This window comes from Caretta caretta, chromosome 3 (genome assembly GCF_965140235.1).
Source record: "Caretta caretta isolate rCarCar2 chromosome 3, rCarCar1.hap1, whole genome shotgun sequence".
Taxonomy (NCBI): domain Eukaryota; kingdom Metazoa; phylum Chordata; order Testudines; family Cheloniidae; genus Caretta; species Caretta caretta.
In genome coordinates this window covers 33,259,951-33,282,357 of record NC_134208.1, presented here as the reverse complement: position 1 = coordinate 33,282,357, position 22,407 = coordinate 33,259,951, and the positions used below count along the sequence as shown (strand labels likewise).

Genomic DNA, 22,407 nt, shown 5'->3' with positions numbered 1-22,407 from the left:
GGGGGGAGAGGTAGATATGCTGGAAGGTCGGGATAGGGTCCAGAGTTACCTAGACACATTGGAGGATTGGGCCAAAAGAAATCTGATGAGGTTCAACAAGGACAAGTGCAGAGTCCTGCACTTAGGAAGGAAGAATCCCATGCACCGCTACAGGCTGGGGACTGACTGGCTAAGCAGCAGTTCTGCAGAAAAGGACCTGGGGATTAAAGTGGGTGAGAAGCTGGATAGGAGTCAACAGTGTGCCCTTGTTGCCAAGAAGGCCAATGGCATATTGGGCTGTATTAGTAGGAGTATTGCCAGGAGATCAAGGGAAGTGATTATTCCCCTCTATTTGGCACTGGTGAAGCCACACCTGGAGTATTGTATGCAGTTTTGGTCCCCCCACTACAGAAGGGATGTGGATAGGGTGACCAGATATCCCAATTTTATAGGGACAGTCCTGATTTTTTGGGTCTTTTTCTTATATAGGCTTCTATTGCCCCCCACCCCCGTCCCGATTTTTCACACTTGCTGTCTGGTCACCCTAGATGTGGACAAATTGGAGAGAGTCCAATGGAGGGCAGTGAAAATGATTAGGGTCTGGGGCACATGACTAATGAGGAGATGCTGAGGGAACTGGGGTTATTTAGTCTGCAGAAGAGAAGAGTGTGTGTGTGTGGGGGAGATTTGATAGCAGTCTTCAACTACCTGAAGGGGGGTTCCAAAGAGGATGGAGAGAGGCTGTTCTCAGTGGTGGCAGATGACAGAACAAGGAGCAATGGTCTCAAGTTACAGGGTTGGACATTAGGAAACACTCTTTCACTAGGAGGGTGGTGAAGCACTGGAATGGGTTACCTAGGAAGGTGGTGGAATTTCCATCCTTAGAGATTTTTAAGGCCCGGCTTGACAGAGCCCTGGCTGGGATGATTTAGTTGATGTTGTCCTGCTTTGATCAGGGGGTTGGACTAGATGACCTCCTGAGGTCTCTTCCAACCCTAATCTTCTATGATTCTGGAAGTTATTTCATATGATCTCTACTTAACAATTCCTTTACCCCTTTCAGTACAGAACAGTCTAATAATCAGGAGAACCACAGAAATAAAAGGAAAAGAGACCTTCAAACTAAAGCAAATTACATAATGTACAATGCCCACCTAAGAGAACATCCGGGAATCAAGCAAGAGTGAGGAAGTTCCCAGTTATAAGATGTGGAAGAACAGAGGTTTCATCTCTCTGAGATGCTTTATCCCATAGTAATCTGTGGCAACTTTTGCAGAAAACCAAAACAATGCTATCCTTCCATCTGCAGTGTATTTACAAACCTAACATTTTAATCGCTACTAAAAACAGGGAAAAGTAATTGAGCTTCAAGAAAATCTAAGTTGAAGAACCTCTGTTAAAACTGCTAAATCCAAGACACTTCTTTTTAAAATATGCCTCTTGATTATCAGATATCCTGCTAACTTAGACACCACATATAATGCATCCTGAGAATGCAACTTCTAGATGAAGCTGAATGATGAATAATTGGCAGGTGCATTCATATCAAAAAGAAACTCCACTCTGTTATACCAGCAAACAGCTTGAACTCTTTCACTCGCATGGCTCATCTCATTCCCCTCTCATGATCAGTCATCTGAAACCAGATACCTCCCTGAATGGTGTTAAAAGTGGAATTGCCGACAGTGACTCACTGTATTTGGGGCTGCCCCCACATATAAAAACACTTTGGTTATTGATCTAAAGATTTATGAGTCACAGGCTAAATATAGCCCAAAGCTTAAATCCTGCTTGCTTTATTCTTGGAATTAACACAGGGGTTCTCCACCAGGGCAGCTGCACTCTTCTTTGTCCTCTGGTTTTTCAGAATGGGCTCCAGTAAAAGTCAGAGGAGTAGAATCATAGGACTGGAAGGGACCTTGAGAGGACATCTTGTCCAGTGCCCAGCACTCAAGGCAGAACTAAGTATTATCTAGACCATCCCTGACAGGTGTTTATCTAATCTGCTCTTAAAAATCTCCAGTGATAGAAAAAACGAGGAGTCCTTGTGGCACCTTAGAGACTAACAAATTTATTTGGGCATAAGCTTTTGTGGGCTATATAAATTTGTTAGTCTCTAAGGTGCCACAAGGACTCCTAGTTGTTTTTGCTGATACAGACTAACACGGCTACCACTCTGAATCCAGTGATAGAGATTCCACAACCTCCCTAGACTATCCTGCTCTTCCTCCCTCTCTTCCCCTGGCACTCAAGTCAACCCTGGAAGCTGATCCAGGAACACCAGGTCCTGGAGGTCTGTCCCCTCCTCCCCACCTATCTCTTCTCCCCCACCCCTCCAGACATGAACTCCACCTTAGTGACAGCAACATACTTCCAGAAGAAACCTATGAAAGGCTCCAGCACACAAAAAGGAATTTCCAATAACAACCAGCCAGGGTGTAGGAAGATGGGCCTTCCCACCTCTGATCTTTGTCACTCCCCCTCTGACATTTTCTGCTGACAGGACCAAGGCTCAGAGATAGCCATGCCTCTTGCCTCTGTCAACCAGATTCACTTTACAAAAATCGTCCCTCAACATAGTTTAATACTACCATCAGATGCCTGGAAAGGAAGCTGAAAAGGGAGGTTAACCTTGCAACCTCCAGACCACAGACACTCCATTTGGGCTGTTGACTCCAGCTCAGTACCACTCCAGCACCAGCTCAATCTATTTTGTTAATCCAAGAGAAGATTCAGAGGTGACTTGATCATAGTCTGTAAATACCTACATGGGGAGAAGATTTTTCAGATAGTAGACTGCTCTTTAATCTCGAGGGAAAAAAGGCCTAACAAGATCTAATTGGTGCAAACTGAAGCTAGACTAATAGAGACTAGAGGTGCAATTTTTTACCAGTGAGGGTAATCAATCATTGAAATTACTTAGGGATATAGTGGTTTTTTCATTACTTAATCTTTAAATTAAGATTGGATGTCTTTCTGAAAGATATGCTATAACTCAAAAGTTATTGGCAAAAATTCCTAGGTGATGTTCAGTAATCTGTGTTGCAGGAAGTCAGACTAGGTGATCATAAGGGTTAGAATCTCGGACACCCAAGGACTCTGGAGAAATACCTTCACTGCTGCTTAATGATCTTGGATCAACAGGAAGTTTTGAACCCAGAAATATCATTCCTAAAATCACATCTGCACTACTTGAGCTAGAGAACTAACTCCCTTAGCTAGCAACTGTAGGTGCCTCATTGATCTTTTATGTGGATTAGTCATTAGCATGGAAAAAGGCCCATACTCTCCTAGTGTGGGTTACATGCTTTTCTTGCCGGTGAAAGCTCATTCAAAGTCTGAGGCTTTTCCTGAGTTAAGCCCACATGCGGGGCATCACTTTTGTCACCAACCCCCTTTTATTCAACAGGGAGTGAAGCACCTCCTTTCTTTAGCTACGCCTACACCAGGGATGAAGTTGGCCAAGTAGGCTATAAAAGAATATGCATGTTATAATGCATGCACTCTTTTTATATAAAAATTACGTATATAATCACATAATGTGCAAAAAATTCCTAAGATTACATACACACTGAAATTACACACATACAGCCCTATTTAAATAACTGTGATATATTCCATAACTTCTGACAAAAAAGATGAAGTTACAATAATTGTCACTTTCCATTTTATATAATTTTACAAATAAAAATGAGAGATTTGCCATTAACTAGTATTGACAATATGCATACAGTACACACATTTGTCAATTTCATTAACCTTCCAAATTAGGTATTCATAGTGTGCTAATGGCAGCATAACACATCATTACAATATTCAATGCAATTTCATGGATATTATGTATAGGGAGAAATTTTAGCCTCTCTTGTCCTTACAGCTGTTAGAAAACATTTTACTTTGCAAATAACCCATTAGGGACAGACAAATGCTAAATAGCTGAATCTGAATAGCATGAATTATGGACCCCTGCATTCAGCCCTGCACCCCCAACTCCCAGAAAGGAACAGGGTGCTATTCTGTTTTTATTTATTAGTTGGCTTTATGGAAGGAATGCAAATAATTTGTATTGAACACCAGAGCTGATTATAATACTCTACACTTGGAGTATCTTCAAGGTTAAACAGGTGGACTAGTAGCTAGGACGCGGGATTAGGACTCAGGAGACCTGAATTAGATTCTTGCCATGGCGACAAACTCCTCTTATGGTCTTGGACAAGTCACTCCATTTCTTAGGTCCCCACAATACTTCCCTACCTCACAGGGACATTGGGAGGATAAAATCCACTAATGATCGTGAAATAATCAGATACTATAGTGACCTGGTGCCCATGTCCATGAAAGGTCCCACACCTACATTCTTCTCTATATCTCCCACCAACTACTGCCTCATACCTGGGATGCACACATTATGTCTTGGCTATCTTCACTCACTACACTGGCTTCCCATAGAACCTTAGATGAAGTTTAAGGTCTCACTCCTTATTTTCAAAGCACTCTGTGGCCTGACCCCAGGTATCTAAAAGATCATCTAAAGCTCCAGGACGAAGTCTGGCATCAACACATATGCTTCTCTTGCACAATGGAACTCCCAACAATAATAGTAAAGTTCACCAGTGCAGGAGACAAATCATTCTCTGGGGAGCAGTCTGAAACCCATGGAATGAACTCTCCCAAGAACTCACGGCCATCACAAACCTCACCAACTTCCACTCCATTTCATTGGCCTTGCCTTCTTCAACATAAACAGCATAGCAACAGGTATATTAAAAACAAAAACAACACACACTACTCAGCCAGGACACTCCATTGCACATGCTTCTTCCATTGGGAAGAGGATGAGAGAACAAACACCACATGATGGATGTGTAGTCACATGGCTTAATGAACTACTGGAAGATGCTCAGATGCAAGGATGAGGAGTGCAATATAAAAACCTGAATAGAATAGAATGTCTGGGGTTCTTCCCTCCTTCCCCCAAGTCTTAGGGTTGGGCGGGTGTCTCTTTCACTTCTTTGGTGAAGATCAACTATTACTTCAGACAACTGCTACTGCAACAGCCCCCCTCAGTTTGCTTAGCAGAGAAAACAACTATTTCTGCAGGTGGTATAACAGCTAGCCCTGTTAGCTCCTTCTCTTCTGTTTTTCTAAACAGTTGACGTGGAGTACCTTATGGAATTCTAGACTTTCTATTCATGGTACATGCTTTGGATGGTCCAGCTACACAACAGTCAGCTTGTGTTAAGTTGAATCACTCTAGTTTGCTTTTCTCACTGTTGTTGTCATTGCCAAGGGCTGTCAAAACACATTGTCCTGCTTTCAGAGCACAGCCACATACTGTGCCACGGAGAGATACAAAATGCAGCTGATAAAACTACATAGAAAAGTTCAACTGTCTTCCTAATCTAGGAATTTTAAAAGTATTTTTATACAGTAAAAGCCAAGTTACCCAATGTCTAATGTTCAGTGTAAATGTGTGGTATCAGAGCTGGACTACTTTTTGTCCATATTTTGAACTGAAGCGGTTTTTATATTAAGTTAATTTGTCTTTTTTCCCCTTTTCATGTAACATCTGCCTCACTTTTGCCAGCTATATTTGGTTCTTCCAGTCTTTATTTCTTTCCCATTTGTATACTTCATAACATCTGGAATATGAGAAGATTGATCTTTTAGTGATCTCCCTTTAGGATCCATTAAGCTATCCAAGTTCTTTGCAAAAATCAGATTTTTTTTTTTGGGTAGGATATAAAGAAGAGATAGCAATCAAAGACTACAAATAAAGCTGTCAGTCTTGCTATCATAACACAGATGTATTAAAAAATGAATGACTGTTCTCAGATAATAGGTGGTGGAAACTGATGTAATGTTCCGAACTGTTCAACTCTGGCCAGTATAGAACTATTTAATAACCAGGAAAAGAAACCCACTGTAAAATTAAAAAAAAAAATTTACTTGTTATGACTGCACCTCATTTGCACGTCACCAAAAGAGAACTAATAATCTTTGACACTAGAGGAATGGAATATTTTTGAATACTGTGTTGTGCCAATTTGGCTTATTCGCATACATAAAGAATCTTAGTGTCCTTTGGAAAAAAAAAAAGTTCAACTCCATCAGCAAGTGCCAGCAAATGCTATAAAGCAGTGGATAGTGGGTGGGTGGTGTGAAAAACACCATAGCACTAACATAACCGCTAACAGCAACCTTGTTGTGAACCAAACAGCTATGAGCAAAACACAGGTGTGCTAACACAACAAGAGCTATCCATGTCTTCCCACAGTGCGCTGGCCAGGTTTGAAGAGCCATAGCTGACCACATAAAGCATCAGCGATGGGAAGGAATGCTAGTGAAATGTCCACTAGAAGTGTAAACACCAGACACCACACAGACACACATTTTTAGCACATTCTCCTCCCTGCTGAAATTGAAAAGAAACGAAAGCAAATGAAATGAAAAGAAAAAAGTCATGAAAACAAATTCTATTGTGCCAAGCACAGAATATTATATTTGCAATGCTCCTTGGCTTGAAGAGTTAAGAAAAAAAAATTCCGTGCATGGAAAAATATGCAGATAAAGTATATTGGAATATGACATACCTCAAACATTCTGTGTTTATGCATAGTTTATACTGACATTTCCATTACCATTTTCTATCCAAGACAATTGTAATTGAAGGAAATTAAAAACAAATGTCTGAATCAGGTGTGACACTGGCAGACCAGGTGCCAGCTCATGCCCAAGTCCCCAAGTCTCAACTGAACACTGACAAATAAATAGCTGGAATCAGTCTGGCTCATCCTTGTGTTAGTATTTCTAAGATAGGAATTCAAATTATAAGAATATATTTAGAGTTTAGACTTTATTGAATGTTTGTGAGCTGCTGCATGCATTATTTTCACTTATAACATCTGTATCCAATATAGGCAACATTTCAGCAGTTGTATTGTGAGCATCTGTTGCAGTGTAGATCACCAGATAGGAGAGAGACATTAGCTAGTGAAAAGGGCTCAGTAGCAACAGAAGGTGTTGTGTCCTTCCCAACAGAAAAGCTCCATCAACCCCAAATGGACTATTCTGGGTCGTTAAGAGAACAAAAGATGTTTATTGTTCTGCTTTTCACTCATCCCCATGAAGATGAGTCATGCAAGTGGATTCCTCCCATCAGATGAGTTTGCAGTTCACATGGCAAAAGAGAGAATTAAAAACCCCTAATAAGAAGGAACTGATTATCTATATGCTGCTTCTTGCACTCTGGAGGCAAAGGGTTTCTAGGCATAAGCAAGAGATCCCAAGCTGCATAGCCTGGGTTAGTCCTAAAGGACATATAGAGATTGCTAAGAGGCTTCTATTGTCTTTTGAAATTTAGGATTGTAACTCATTTTTGTACATATGTTTATCTGTTTTAACCTTATAAATACCTCTTGGGTTTCCTTTTCCTCTTTAATAAATCTTTATATAGTTTATTATAGGATTGGCTACAAGCGTTGTCTTTGGTGTGAGATCTAATGTGCAACTGACCTGCAGTAAATGGCTGGTCTTTTGGAAGTGGGAGTACCCTGAATATCGCTGCGATTCTTGGTCTAAAGGACCATCTGTCAAAAAAGGAACGTTCACCTGCATGGCCAGACAGACTGGAGTATCGAAGGGGACTGTCCGTGACTCCATATTAAAGCTCTTCTAGAGCCTGAGGAGTTTACACTTGATAATTGGTTGGTGAAATCAAAGTACAGAATTCACCACCAGTTTAGTGGATGTGCCCTGCTTCCTACCAGACTGCCCTGAGGTTGGTACTCAAACTCTTGAGTCACTGAAGGCAGCATTGCACAAGACATGCAGAAGGATAACAGATTATTGCTCCTCCTGGGAAACTTCCCTGATAATAAATGAGACATATTTCAATAAAGTATATTTAAAAATTAAATTAGTTACCTTTAATATACTCTATATTAAGTGCCTCTTTTTTCAGCAAAAAAGTGTTTGATGCAGCAAAAGTGTTTTAAAAAGCTGTTTTAAAGGGTGATTCAGAGAAAGCAATCTGAAAAAGGAATGGGAGACAAGGAGCCCTGAGTTCCAATCCTGACTATGGAAATCCTGTTGGAGACATTTAAAACCAAACTCACTAGGCAAATACTGATGCAGACACTGCAGGAAAGAACAATCTTTCATTGGGAAAGGACTAGATGACCTAAGAGAGCTTTTTCATCTATAATTTCTATTATAAAAAAGCCAGTTTCATTTAAAAAGTGCCCTTACATATTATTTTAATACTAGGGGCTTCATACTGATAACACATCAGAAATTAATACTAATATGTATTTAAATTAGTAGAAATGTAAAAGCAAGCTTTTATACAAGAAAAAATAGTAATGAAAATTAAACATATGGTAATCATGATCCTGACCAATAGCTGAACATTTAAAATCACACAAATTATTAAAAGATGAAATCTCACATGACTATCTTTGACACACTAAAGCTCTGACTGACCCTAAGGATTTTGGTATCCCTTGTATTCATTTCTGCTTTTAAGCCAAAACCTTAATAAACAAAAGTAGTGAAGCTAAAGTTTGACATTAAGCTGTTGTGTTACTAGTAAAATTAATGATGAAATTACTCTTTCCAGATAGAATAGCTTGCATTTCTTTAAAGACTTTTGCTTAAGCAAAGTTGATAATCCTCTTTTTCTGAGCACCCAATTTCAAAGGTATTTAAATATCGAACCACAAAGCTGCAGAACTTTGTTTTCAGCAGATGTAGGGCCCCAGTAAAACAGTTACTAATGTGAAACAGCAGCGATAAAGACACCCAGATGAGTTACTGCATACATTCTTTGTCTCCCAGCAGTGGAGACCTAGATGTGTATCTGTCCAACGTTCTGAGTGTGGCTGTTCCGCTCCTTATAGCAAGCAGCTAGTGGTCAGCATCACAGAACCACACTTAAGAAAATATCATGCACAGGGCTTGCTGTTTTTGTATTATGGCTAGTATCTGGGTCAAACTGAACATCCTCATCTCCCCACTCTACAAAAATAGATTAGATACTTTTATCACTGTTGTTATCACTCTTCACTAAGACAGCCTGAGCTGTCACAACAAAAAATAGCTCTAAGATCAACAATTTACATTTGTGTTTCTGATGCAGCTAATTCAAGTAAAATCCTATCTTTATTAAATTTAATGCAGCTGAAAAGTAACAGACAGCTCTCTGTACATCCACAGAACAAATATAATAGTGTGACAGTGAAAGCTTCCACACATAGCCCCATCAACATACCATGACCCTGGTCTGGAGGAAACACCTCTGGAGGCTAGCGGACAGATCAATCACCATGTCCATTCACTCCTTGGCCTCTTGCCTGAGATTCCCAACAATTAGTTGTCAAGTAGTGCCAGATGTGTTACAGTTTGGACTGAGGCCTCCAACTCATTGCACATAGTCCAACAGTCATCATATGTAAAGTCATTCTCACCAAATAAAATTCTCCGGTTGGAAAATATTAAAGAATTAATTTTGTTTTTACCTAGCTGCTATTCTTAAATTGGTCTGATCCAGTCATAGGTATTTGTTTAATGACACTCTCTTGTTTTATGAAGTAGATTTTAATTTAATCATTAGCAATTCAAGGCATACTCAAGCAAAATTGGAGTATAAAATGGCTAACAGTTTATCATTAAAAATGTCTTCCTTGTCACAGCCTAATTGATTAAAGGTGTTTTACAACTGGCTCAAAACTCCAAGAATCCCGGACCAAATTCCGATAAAACTCACTAATTTCCTTAGAGCAACTCCCTCTACCCAACAAACCACCCTTCTTTCCAACAAACTCCAGTATCTGATACTTTAAGCAGCTTTGAAAAAGAGTGCTCGCCCTTCTGCCTTGTAACAGTCCTTTACCACCTGAATTATAGCCATGCAGCCCTGTCTAATATTTTGCATTCTCCAAAGGGAGCCACCTGGTCACATGACTATTCGGGTGAAAATAATTCTGAAGTGATAGATTTCAGGATTCTAAGGAAAGGAAGGAGTGAGAGCAACAGAAAAAATGCAATAGATTTCAAAGAACAGATTTTAAAAAACTCAGAGAATTGCTTGATAAGATCCTATGGGAAGAAAATCTAAGGGATGAAGGAGAGCTGGCAGTTTCTCAAAGAAACAATATTAAGAGCACTACAGCAAACTATCCTGATCTGAAGGAAAGATAGGAAGAATAGTAAGAGGCAATATCGCTCCATCAGGAGCTCTTTAATGACCTGAAAATCAAAAAGGAATCCTACAAAAAGTAGAAACATCTACAAATTGTTTTGGATAAATACAAAAAAAATAGCACAAGGGACAAAGTCCAAAAGCTTATGGCACAAAATGAGTTACACATAGCAAGGGACATAAAAGGCAACAAGAAGAGGTTTTATAAATACATTTGGGCACGAGACAGATGAAGGAAAATGCAGGGAAGGGAAGGAGAGCTAATAGCAAATGACATCAAGAAGGCCCAAGTGTTTAATGCCTATTTTGCTTCAGTCTTCACTAAAAAAAAGTTAAGCATGACCAAATGCTTAATATAATTAATATTAAGGGGGAAGGAACAAAAGCCAGAATAGGGAGAGAACAGGTTAAAGAATATTTACTAAGTTAGATGTATTCAAGTCAGCAGGGCCTGACAAAGTTCACCTAGAATACTTAAAAAGCTAACTGAAGCAATCTCAGAACTGTTAGCAATTATCTTTGAGAACTTATGGAGGGCTAGAGAAGGGCAAACATAGTATCTATCTTTTAAAAAAAGAACAAAGAGGATTCAGAGAATTATAGACCAGTCAGCCTAACTTTGATACCTGGAAAGATACTGGAACAAATTATTAAACAATCAACTTATAAGCACCTAGAGGCTATTAAGGTAATAAGTAATAGCCTACATGGATTTGTCAAGAACAAATCATGCCAAACCAACCTAATTTCCTTCTTTTACAGGATTCCTGCCCTACTGGGTGTGGGAAGCAGTAGAGGTAATATGTCTTGATTTTAGTAATGCTTTTGATACAATATCACATGACATTTTCATAAGCAAATGGGGGAAATGTACTTTAGATCAGTGCTACCCAAAGTGGTGGTCCGCGGACCGGTGCCGGTCCGCGAGCCATCGGCTGCCAGTCTGCACACACACTGGGGGAAAAAAATTGCCGGTCCCCCACACCAGATAGTTTGAGAAGCACTGGTTTAGATGACATTAGGATGAGGAGGGTGCATAGCTGGTTGAAAGACAGTACTCAAAAAGAGTAGCTATACTGTCAAACTGGGATGTTATATCCAGTGGGGTCACACAGAGGTCTTTTTTCATTAATAATTTGGATAATGGAGTGAATAGTAGGCTTATAAAATGTATGGATGACAGCAACCAGAGGTTGTGGGGGAGGGAGGTTTGCAAACACTTTGGAATTCAGGATTAGATTTCACAATGATGTTGATGAACTGGAGAATTGGACTGAAATCAGTAAGATAAAATTCAATAAAGACAAGTGCAAAATACAACACAAGAAAAAAAAATCAAATGCACAACTACAAAATGGGGAATAACTGGCTGACAAGAATGTAGGGGTTATAGAGGATCACCAATTGGAGATAAGTGAACAATATGATGCAGTTGCAAAAAAAGCTAATATTCTGAGGTGTCTGAACAGGAGTATTGTGTATAAAACATGGGAGGTGATTGACCCACTCTACTCGGCACTGATGAGGCCTCGGCTGGAATAATGTGTCCCGTTTTGGGCACCACACTTTAAGATGTCGACAAACTGAAGAGAGTCCAGAGGAGAGCAACAAGAAATGAGAAAAGGTTGAGAAAACCAGACATACAAGGAAACGTTTACAAACTAGGCATGTTTAGTCTTGAGAAAAGAAGACTAAGAGGACCTGATAACAGTCTTTAAATATGTTCAAGGTGGTTACAGAGGGAACAGCGATTAGTTGTTCTCTATGTCCGCTGAAGATAGGATCATCAGCTTAATCTGCTGCAAGGGAGATTTAGGTCAGATATGGAGGCAAAACTTTCTAACTATAAAGTATATGTACGTACTAGAACAGGTTCCCAAATAAGGTTTTAGAATCCCCATCATTGGAGGTTTTTAGGAACAGGTTGGACAAACATTTGTCAGGGAGGGTCTAGGTATACTTGGTCCTGCCTCACTATGGGGGGCTGGACTAGATGATCTCTCAAGGTCCCTTCCAGCCCTTCATTGCTATGATTCTTCAATGCACAGCCCATTTATCCAATACCCCACTCCTGAACGGCTCATCTGGGAGTAGAGGGGGTTGCTGAGTCAATCTGGCATCAGGGACAGAATGAGTGACTACTCTCACTGATGTCTCCTCTTCATTGAGCCTGCAGACTGAAACATCCCAGACTGTGCAAGCAGTTTGCAGGGGAATGTGATGTAAATGCTCAGTTGAACCCTATGCTGATGTTGGTACCTAGACTTTTGGCTGCCCTAACTTATCAAAAACATACCCATCCACCCAGACAAAGACAGCAGATCCTTACCTCATATAAATCTATACAGCTCCATTGAAGTCAGTGAAGCACTTCCTGTTTACCCCAGCTAAGGATCTGACCCAAAATGTTTGTGACTAGATCTGTTAAACCATTGGGCCAAATTTTCCCTTTACACTAATGTTATAATTTCAATGTAGTTATGCTGAAAGAAAACTGGTGTAAATGGGGTGGAGAATCAGGCCCCAAAAGCTCATGTACCTTTAGGCACAAACTTTAATGCTAACCTTCTGATCATTAATCTTCCAATCAGTCTTTCAGAAATCCTATTTTTGTGCTTTTTCATGTGGAAATGAATGACTTGCTGTTCTTTTGTGTGATAATTTAGCTGAGTGACAATTATTACTTTGTGTCCTCAGCTTTGGAAAGGGTAGAGTTGAGTTACTTCAGTTCATTCCTTTGTTCCTCACTTCTGATTTATAAATTAGATGTTTTTGTCCTTACAAACAGAGTGAAAGAAAAAAGATAAGATCATTAACCTCATCTAAATATTAATATAATCAATTCAGTACCAATCTCCAGCAAAGATAAAAACTTGCAACTATTATTATTTCTTCAAAATGGTTTGGTTCTTTCCTGATTTTGTATCATGGCCAAATTCTATCTTTTATCTTTTTTGCCATTTGTCAGTGGGATTTGCATATGGGGATCAAGGAGAGAAACTGGACATAGTGACTTCTCCAACAGAAGTAAAGATTACATTGCATAGAAATAGAAATCTACAAGCAAAATTTCTTTTTATTCCAGAACTGTAATTTTAAGAATTCTTTAAAGAATTCCTTCAAATAGGGTAGACCATCGATTAATATAAATCATATGAAAGTCAATTTATGATTATTATAGTGCCTTTAACAGCAAAGTAGTATATTAATTGGCCTCATATGTTACACTTCCATAATTTATTATGCTCAGTGCCATAGGAAGAGTATAGCTAATGCTATTGCAAAAACCTAAAGCCCAGTTAACACTAACATGCACAATCATGCTAATTGTTTCTTAGATGCGGATTAGCTTCAAATGAGAAAAAATGAAGAAATAACACCAACTGTAGAAAACAAAAAAAGTTATTTAAAGTTAATTGTATATAGCGATATTGCCAAAATTCTGTAGGGCCTTCGTCACAGTGAGACGTGAATGGCTGCTGTATTAAACCTGTGCAATTCGCTTTTCAGATTCAGATTCCCACTGCCCACATGTTCAGTTTTACTCAACAACAAGCCCTATTGTACCTTATTTTCCTTTTGAAGTAAAGCCCATATTGGTGAGAACAATCACTAAGGTAACATTTAGAAAAAAGCAACGTGATTTGAACAGCTGTAGACAGTCAGTTATTTTTCAGAAATGTTAACAAAAGGCCAAATGGAAAAATGGCAATTCAGTAAAGAACTAGATAGCCAGTACTGCCCTAGCACAACTGTTACACAAGATGAGAGAGTTACAGAATGAGAAAGTAAACATTCCACTGTATTCTAGAAAAGATTTGAGAAGATACTTCTTCCCCCTCCCCAAACACTTGAAAGTGGCAAACTCAGCTCCACTTAAATACAAAAAATCAACTTTGAAACAATGTTGCAGTTGTGAATCTAAATATACAAGTTCATCTTCTCAGCAGGCCATTAACTTGCCCGGATTGTACAGACGGTGTAAAGTTATACATATTGCACTAGATTCTCAACGGGTGTAAGTCAGCATTGCTCCATTGACTTCAAAATTACTGGTGAGGTTGCATTGTCAGAATGCTCAGGAGAGCCCGAAAGCTGATACAGTGATTCACAAATTTGGGGGGAAACCATGCAACAAAACTCTTCCTTAAACAAAGAGATTTGGGGAAAACTCACAAGGGGAATCCTCATGGAGTATTCCTAGCCATCCTTCTTGATCCCATCCTATGGGAATTTCTTCAGAAAGGATCCTCTATTATTCAATAAGGGACAATTTGCCGTAGTCAGCTGAACAGTCTATGGATTATACCATATCTCTGAGATCCAAAGCAGAGCCCCAAAGAAATAAACACACAAGCATACATGGTGGATATGTTTCTAAGCTTTTAGTTAGAACACCATATGCAATAAAAAAAAATCCATAGTTCTAGCTGTTAAAACAAAAATTATAAACTATCGAAGGAGGAATTTTCAACCATTTCATTCCCACATTTATCTTTTCTTTTGAAAAAAATTCACATTTTCAGGAATCACAGAGTGCTGCAGCTATAAAACAGAACACTCTTTTTTGCTGCATCTAGTAAAGGATAAGAAAAACATGATGCACTAACCAACAACAACCACCAAAAAAAAGAAGCTGTGTAAAAAAAGCTTGAAGCTCTGTATTTGTGAAGACCGTCAAGTATAACTGAAACTGGTTTTGAAATTCAGCTATCAATCATTCTCCTTCTCACTGGAGCATTTCAGCATGTGAACACACTCAAATAATACAAAATTCATATATTAAATATTAGTTTAAATCTCACAAGTTTTTCACCAAATTTGATTAGAATTGACCCTTCAAAAACCAATCTCCAAAACTCCAAAGTGTTGTTATTGCAGCAGATTTGTATATATTTTATCTGTTTCAATCCAATTCCACATAATTTCTTATTAAGAGAAAAGGATTAGCATATATGATGTGGCCAGGTGGTTACAGAACTTGACTGTATGAAATGTGATATGCTAAATCCCATTTACACTAATTACATCCACAGCAGCATTGACACATACAACTTCACGTGTGTTTTAGCTCTGAGCTTTAAAACATATTAGATGTTAACTTAGGACATCAGTGTCTTTATCTGGAATAAGCCAAAGCACTTTTTTCCCAAGCTATTTGTTCTTACCCATCAGCAGCTCATTAGAGACTTCAACATGTGTTTTCATGTGCAAAGCTAGCGCTAGTTGACAAATGTAGGCTGCAAAACAGAAGAGAAATGAGATATGAAAGGTCTGATTATTGGTCAAACAACATGTACAGTTACATAATACAATTTGCAAGTAATTATTTCACTCCCAAATATTTCATAATAAATGCTACCCAAGAAATGTTAACACCAACAACATAAATTTTAAAGAGCTTTACAAATTTGATTAGGTCATTGGTATTAAAATTAATGAATTTATTGGAAGCATGGTCTGTTTTTCTACCATAGTGGCTTCTGAGCAGTCTTGATGGGGCCTTACTGCTGGGTGGACAGTTCTACCATATTTTTATGTTCATGTTCCTGCCATGACAGAAAAACATTTTGAGTTAAACTATTCACCCTCATAAAAAATACTGAGCAAGTTCTTGGAGAGTGTTTTTGCTAATACCTATTATTTGATAAGGCCCAAAAGGAGAAATAGTGTATGCCCCTAAGAGCTACCAATCTATATTTTAAGCATGACACACAAGTGGAGGTGACAAAGAGTAAGGAGGACAGTGAGGCAAAAAAAGACTGGAGTTGTAGTAATACCATTATGTGACTGCTCATCTTAGGTACAGAAATATAATGGTTCTTCAGCTGAGATGTTTTAATTAAATGTATTAAAAATTAAGAAAAATGGAATGTCAAGCAAATCCCACTGAAGTCCATGGAAAGAGTCCAGTTGACTGCAATGCTTTTTGGATCAGGCCTATAGTTAATATTCTTGGCTCACGTAAACCCTAATTCACAAAGCACTTAAGTCCATGCTTCAATCCCATTGAAGTCAATGGGCCTTAAGCATCTGTTCAAGTGCCTTGCTGTATTGGGCCATAATATTGGCATCATGGAAGAGATTAATTTTTGGGAGGTATATAGGTGGAAGCTTTGAACACTGGAAAACACTTACTGCAACACTGGAAAACGCACTCTTTCTTGGGTAGCATTTATTAACACTCTGAAAATAAATCTCTTACCAAAACTCCATATCCGCCCCCCTCCCAACTACAGTATTATCTGTCACCACTCCACAGATTTTATTTTGAAAACATCTTCACCCGATTAAGACAAGAGTCAGATGATCAGCCATATCTGACTGCAATAATGTAAGGAAGCAGATGGCTTAGCCCTTGATTTTTTCTATTATCTTGCAGCCCAATGTTGATCTTACAAGTAGTAAGTCATTTTACCTATCTAAGGCATGAGATGTGCAATGTTGGTACCACCATGCTAGGCATCAGGTAACAAATATCAAAAGGAGAAAATAATTTTCATAATCTTGAAAAGATTTGAAAAAGTAGCACGATTGGCACTGACAGAATTTTTTTTTTTCTTAACACCAGCATCATGGCTGTCCTCCTTTATGGAGCAGAGTCATGGAAATCTACAAAATAAATCAGTTAGAAGATTAATTCATTCCAAAGTAAATGCCCATGGAAGATCTTCAGCATCCATTGTAAAGAATTTCTGATGCTGCAAGAAACTCTAAGAAGAACAACCCAATCTAAAGCATCAAACAGCGTAAGAAGGTGCTCATGAACGTGTTTAGGACACACTTTAAGGATGCCACCCACATGACTTCCATGGCAAGTGAGAATATGGACACTACCTGGAAAGAGAAGAAGAGGGCCACCTAGAGAAACATTACACAGAGAAAGAAACCAGATACATCAACATGATACTCAGAAACCTGAGCAGACCAGCACAAGACCAAATAAATTATGGAAACTGATGGACAACCTATGACCCATAGGTATGGGAACTAGGGGTGCAGGGGATGCTGCACCCACCTCCAGCTGCGGCCCCAGCCTCAGCCCCCTTACCTCTGTCTGGGTCCTCCCGTCCCGGAGACACGTCCCTGCTCCCAGCCCCAGGTCTAGGTGGCAGGGGCACAGACAGACGTAAGGGGGCTAGCTTTCAGCATCCCCACTATTAAAAGTGTTCCAGTGGCACTGCTATGCCCTTGAGTATGTGGGAGGATAAAGAAGAATGTTGCTTTTCTCCTGACCACCTCATGAGCAGACTGGGCCCTAACTCCCCATAAAGAGCAGCTGCTGTGTTACAATCCCGTATAGTAATTGCATCAGAGTGGTGAGATCTACATATGTCTTCATAGGAGAGATAGTCTAATGAGGTTTGGGAGGAGTTTATCATGGAGATGATTGGTTTGAAAATGGACACAAACAAGTTCTCTAGTGTTTGGCTTTGTTCATGACTTATGCTACAAAGGACATTGCTCTTCCTAACTTCTAATCATACAGTTAAGAAGAGGAAAAGAATAGGCCCCTCCTTGCTAATTTTGCCCACCTTAGCTGCTGGTTTTGTGTTGTTTCTTAAATACTAATCGTTTACAATATCTTTGTAAACAGCTGAAACCACAAAATTTAGATCTGGATCCAAATCTAGATTTTGAATACGTCAAAGTTCAGATATGTTTGGATGTAGGATCTGCACTGTACTGACATAAGAAGGAGTAAAAATATTTTTAAAAAACCATAATGTGTATTTAAAGATCACTTTAATCTACTCTTGAACCACTATACACCTTAATCACTGTCATACCGTTATTGTGTGGGGTCACTGCAGGGCAGAGTTAAGGTTGTTTGGATGTCTTCATTGTGCCTTTCCATGACTTAACATGTTTTGATTTCTTTTAAGTGTAACCTGAGCTCTGAACTTCCAGGTCTTGAGGATAATTGCAACATACCTGTAATGTATTTTACACTTAGGTTACCAATATGTTCAGTCAATCAACTCCAATGTAACATAGATTTTTGACTTGGAATGCATATATTTAATGCATATACTGCTGCTGGACTACTCCCCCTTTCTAGGCCTCCCCAGGCAGCCTAATGTTGACAGTTTTCAAGATTTGTGTGTCCCACTGTGACAGGGTGCTGAGCAGCAAGACTGCAGAATCAATCCCCTGCCACACCAGCACCATTTAAGTGAATAAAGTGGTGCTGGCTGGAAAGAACCTACCCTAATTGGGGAAAGAGAGCCAACTGCCAGCTCAGTTAGCCCAGGGCTATATAAGAGGCTGGGAAGAAGGAAGAGGGAGGGGTGGGACAGGAGATGAGGGAGTGAAGGCAGGGAGAAAACCCGCTGGGTTCAGACACAAGGAACCCAGAGGTGTGTTTACTGTAGGGTGAGAAGATGGTGGGAACACAGACTTGTAAATAAAAGCACCAGTGGTTTCAGAACCAGAGGGTCTCTGAGTGACTTTATCTGGGCCTAGCAGAGGCAGGAGCCAGGAGGACCAGCTGTGCTCGGTTCCATCCACCAACAAACAAAAATCTGCAAAGATCAAAGTCATCTGTGCATGTGTACTCTTCACTCCATCTGAACACAGTGCTTGTCTTGTAACATACATACTGAGACACACTCACCCATGACAGTGTGTGGTAGCTGGGGCAAAAGTTGGCTCTGGTATGGTAACTACTGTTATATGCCCACTGTTAACACAGAACAATCATAGCTCGAGTTTTTTGCCCTAAAATGGGGAAATAAAGGTTATTTGGGTTACAAAACAAAGCCTGTAACACTTAACTTTTTTTGCTATATTTCTCTGACTTCACTTTTCACCACAACCCCATTTTTTAAGACTTACCATAATAAAGCAACAGCCACATAACTCATGCTTCTAAGAAACATGCTGTTGAAAGCAACCCATTTTACAAATTGCCAATTAGTCATGTTTGAGTAGCTACCACTACAAATTAGCTGGAGTAAAAAACAAAATGTAACAGCTTTGATTTGTTCATTTTTAATCTTTAGGAACTTGATCCTGGGGAAACTGAGATTTTAAAAATACTTTGCATACTGATTTTAAATATGGAATCTGCCCAAAAAATTATACCCTCGTAAAAAGGCAGGATGGTCACATGTGTTTGTGCATAGCATAGATGGCCACGCTTTAAAGATCCATGTACTGAAAGAGTCTCACACTGAAATGGCTTTATAGGTCACATACATACTGTGCCATAGTTGAACCCCAAGGGATACTGCAGCTAGGCATAAAAGTTTTTCAGACACTAAATTAGGTTTAAATGGGCATATGGCAGAAGAAATCTGTTCACATGGTGGGCGGGTGGGGAGGGGGAAGAGAAGTTTATATCACAAGCAAAATTAAGAAAAATCAAGATGACAGGCTATTACTAAACTAATAGAAAGAGTGACACAAATGGCAGAAGGATGAGCTTAGGGAAGCACTTGGATGGAACATGTAAACTCTGGGAGTATGGTTATGTTCCAGAGAGAGGGCTACAATGCAGATATGACCCTCACATGGAAACATCATCGTCTCAGGATCACTTACTCTTTGGCATTTTCCATGTTCTGTGCAGTATTTTAGGCTGCTCACATTTCTACAGAACTGTATTGATTACATTGGTCCCTGGCACATTTCTATAGGATTTTTCCATATGGGCACTTGTCTGATATGCATGATGAATGTTGTGGGAGGCCTGCTTTCAAGGTCTGCCTCCTCCTTCAGGGAGTACACATATATGAGTACTTCTGTGAAAGCTTTAAGTTATATGGGCCAAATCCCACTGAAATCAATGGGAGTCTTTCCATTGACTTTATGGACTTTGGATCAGGCCCTTTAACCTGACTTTCAAATATTTGTGGGTTGGGTTATTTTAAACTGCATTCTAATAACGTACATTTAATTAAAGAGAAATCTATTTACAACCTTAACTGTATTTTAACAAAGTTTTTGTCTGGGACTTATAAACTATAATTTAGAGTTAACGTATATAATTACCAAAGAAAACAGAATGAAATCCACTATTGTCAAACAACAAACAGCAATTCCAGTTAACAGGGGGACCAATAGAAGTTCTAGAGATGTACAGTTCTAGAGATACAGCGGGGACCATTTTCTTATTATGAAATCTACAATTCACTTGATGCTATGGTAGCTCTTTTGCACAGCTGAGAAGCATTTACACATACATATGATTCTTATCCCAGAAATGTTGCCATACAAGGCTTTTGTACACAAGGGGTAGAAGTTTTAAAAGCACTCTAGATGATTTAGGAGCCTAAGTCTGTTTGAACATCGCTGAGGCACTTTTACCCTAGAGAAGTTAGGTTTTGCAGTTACTGTTACAATCCTCTAACACATGTATAAAAAGTTTCATCTACCCAGAAAAATTCTTCCCACAGATACACAGGCTTTCTTCCGGCAGCTCACGGAAGCTACTGGATCGCATGCCCTGATTCTCATGGGTGACTTTAATTTTCCTGATATCTGCTGGGAGAGCAATACAGCGGTGCATAGACAATCCAGGAAGTTTTTGGAAAGCGTAGGGGACAATTTCCTGGCGCAAGTGCTCGAGGAGCCAACTAGGGGGGGCGCTTTTCTTGACCTGCTGCTCACAAACCGGGTAGAATTAGTGGGGGAAGCAAAAGTGGATGGGAATCTGGGGGGCAGTGACCATGAGTTGGTTGAGTTCAGGATCCTGACACAGGGAAGAAAGGTAAGCAGCACGATACGGACGCTGGACTTCAGGAAAGCAGACTTCGACTCCCTCAGGGAACGGATGGCCAGGATCCCCTGGGGGACTAACTTGAAGGGGAAAGGAGTCCAGGAGAGCTGGCTGTATTTCAAGGAATCCCTGTTGAGGTTACAGGGACAAACCATCCCGATGAGTCGAAAGAATAGTAAATATGGCAGGCGACCAGCTTGGCTTAATGGTGAAATCTTAGCGGATCTTAAACATAAAAAAGAAGCTTACAAGAAGTGGAAGGTTGGACATATGACCAGGGAAGAGTATAAAAATATTGCTAGGGCATGTAGGAATGTTATCAGGAGGGCCAAATCGCACCTGGAGCTGCAGCTAGCAAGAGATGTCAAGAGTAACAAGAAGGGTTTCTTCAGGTATGTTGGCAACAAGAAGAAAGCCAAGGAATGTGTGGGCCCCTTACTGAATGAGGGAGGCAAACTAGTGACAGAGGATGTGGAAAAAGCTAATGTACTCAATGCTTTTTTTGCCTCTGTTTTCACTAACAAGGTCAGCTCCCAGACTGCTACGCTGGGCATCACAAAATGGGGAAGAGATGGCCAGCCCTCTGTGGAGATAGAGGTGGTTAGGGACTTTTTAGAAAAGCTGGACGTGCACAAGTCCATGGGGCCGGACGAGTTGCATCCGAGAGTGCTGAAGGAACTGGCGGCTGTGATTGCAGAGCCATTGGCCATTATCTTTGAAAACTCGTGGCGAACCGGGGAAGTCCCGGATGACTGGAAAAAGGCTAATGTAGTGCCAATCTTTAAAAAAGGGAAGAAGGAGGATCCTGGGAACTACAGGCCAGTCAGCCTCACTTCAGTCCCTGGAAAAATCATGGAGCAGGTCCTCAAAGAATCAATCCTGAAGCACTTGCATGAGAGGAAAGTGATCAGGAACAGCCAGCATGGATTCACCAAGGGAAGGTCATGCCTGACTAATCTAATCGCCTTCTATGATGAGATTACTGGTTCTGTGGATGAAGGGAAAGCAGTGGATGTATTGTTTCTTGACTTTAGCAAAGCTTTTGACACGGTCTCCCACAGTATTCTTGTCAGCAAGTTAAGGAAGTATGGGCTGGATGAATGCACTACAAGGTGGGTAGAAAGCTGGCTAGATTGTCGGGCTCAACGGGTAGTGATCAATGGCTCCATGTCTAGTTGGCAGCCGGTATCAAGTGGTGTGCCCCAAGGGTCGGTCCTGGGGCCGGTTTTGTTCAATATCTTCATAAATGATCTGGAGGATGGTGTGGATTGCACTCTCAGCAAATTTGCGGATGATACTAAACTGGGAGGAGTGGTAGATACGCTGGAGGGGAGGGATAGGATACAGAAGGACCTAGACAAATTGGAGGATTGGGCCAAAAGAAATCTGATGAGGTTCAATAAGGATAAGTGCAGGGTCCTGCACTTAGGACGGAAGAACCCAATGCACAGCTACAGACTAGGGACCGAATGGCTAGGCAGCAGTTCTGCGGAAAAGGACCTAG

General features: G+C 40.0%; 1 long non-coding RNA gene across 1 annotated transcript in view; it reads right to left on the bottom strand.

The window, feature by feature from the left end:
* LOC125634544 (uncharacterized) overlaps positions 1-22,407 on the bottom strand; it is a 49,081-nt gene that overhangs the window by 19,802 nt on the left and 6,872 nt on the right. The window contains exon 2 of the long non-coding RNA XR_007355960.2: positions 15,349-15,420. This is a non-coding gene — a long non-coding RNA (uncharacterized LOC125634544). The remainder of the gene's footprint in view (positions 1-15,348; positions 15,421-22,407) is intronic.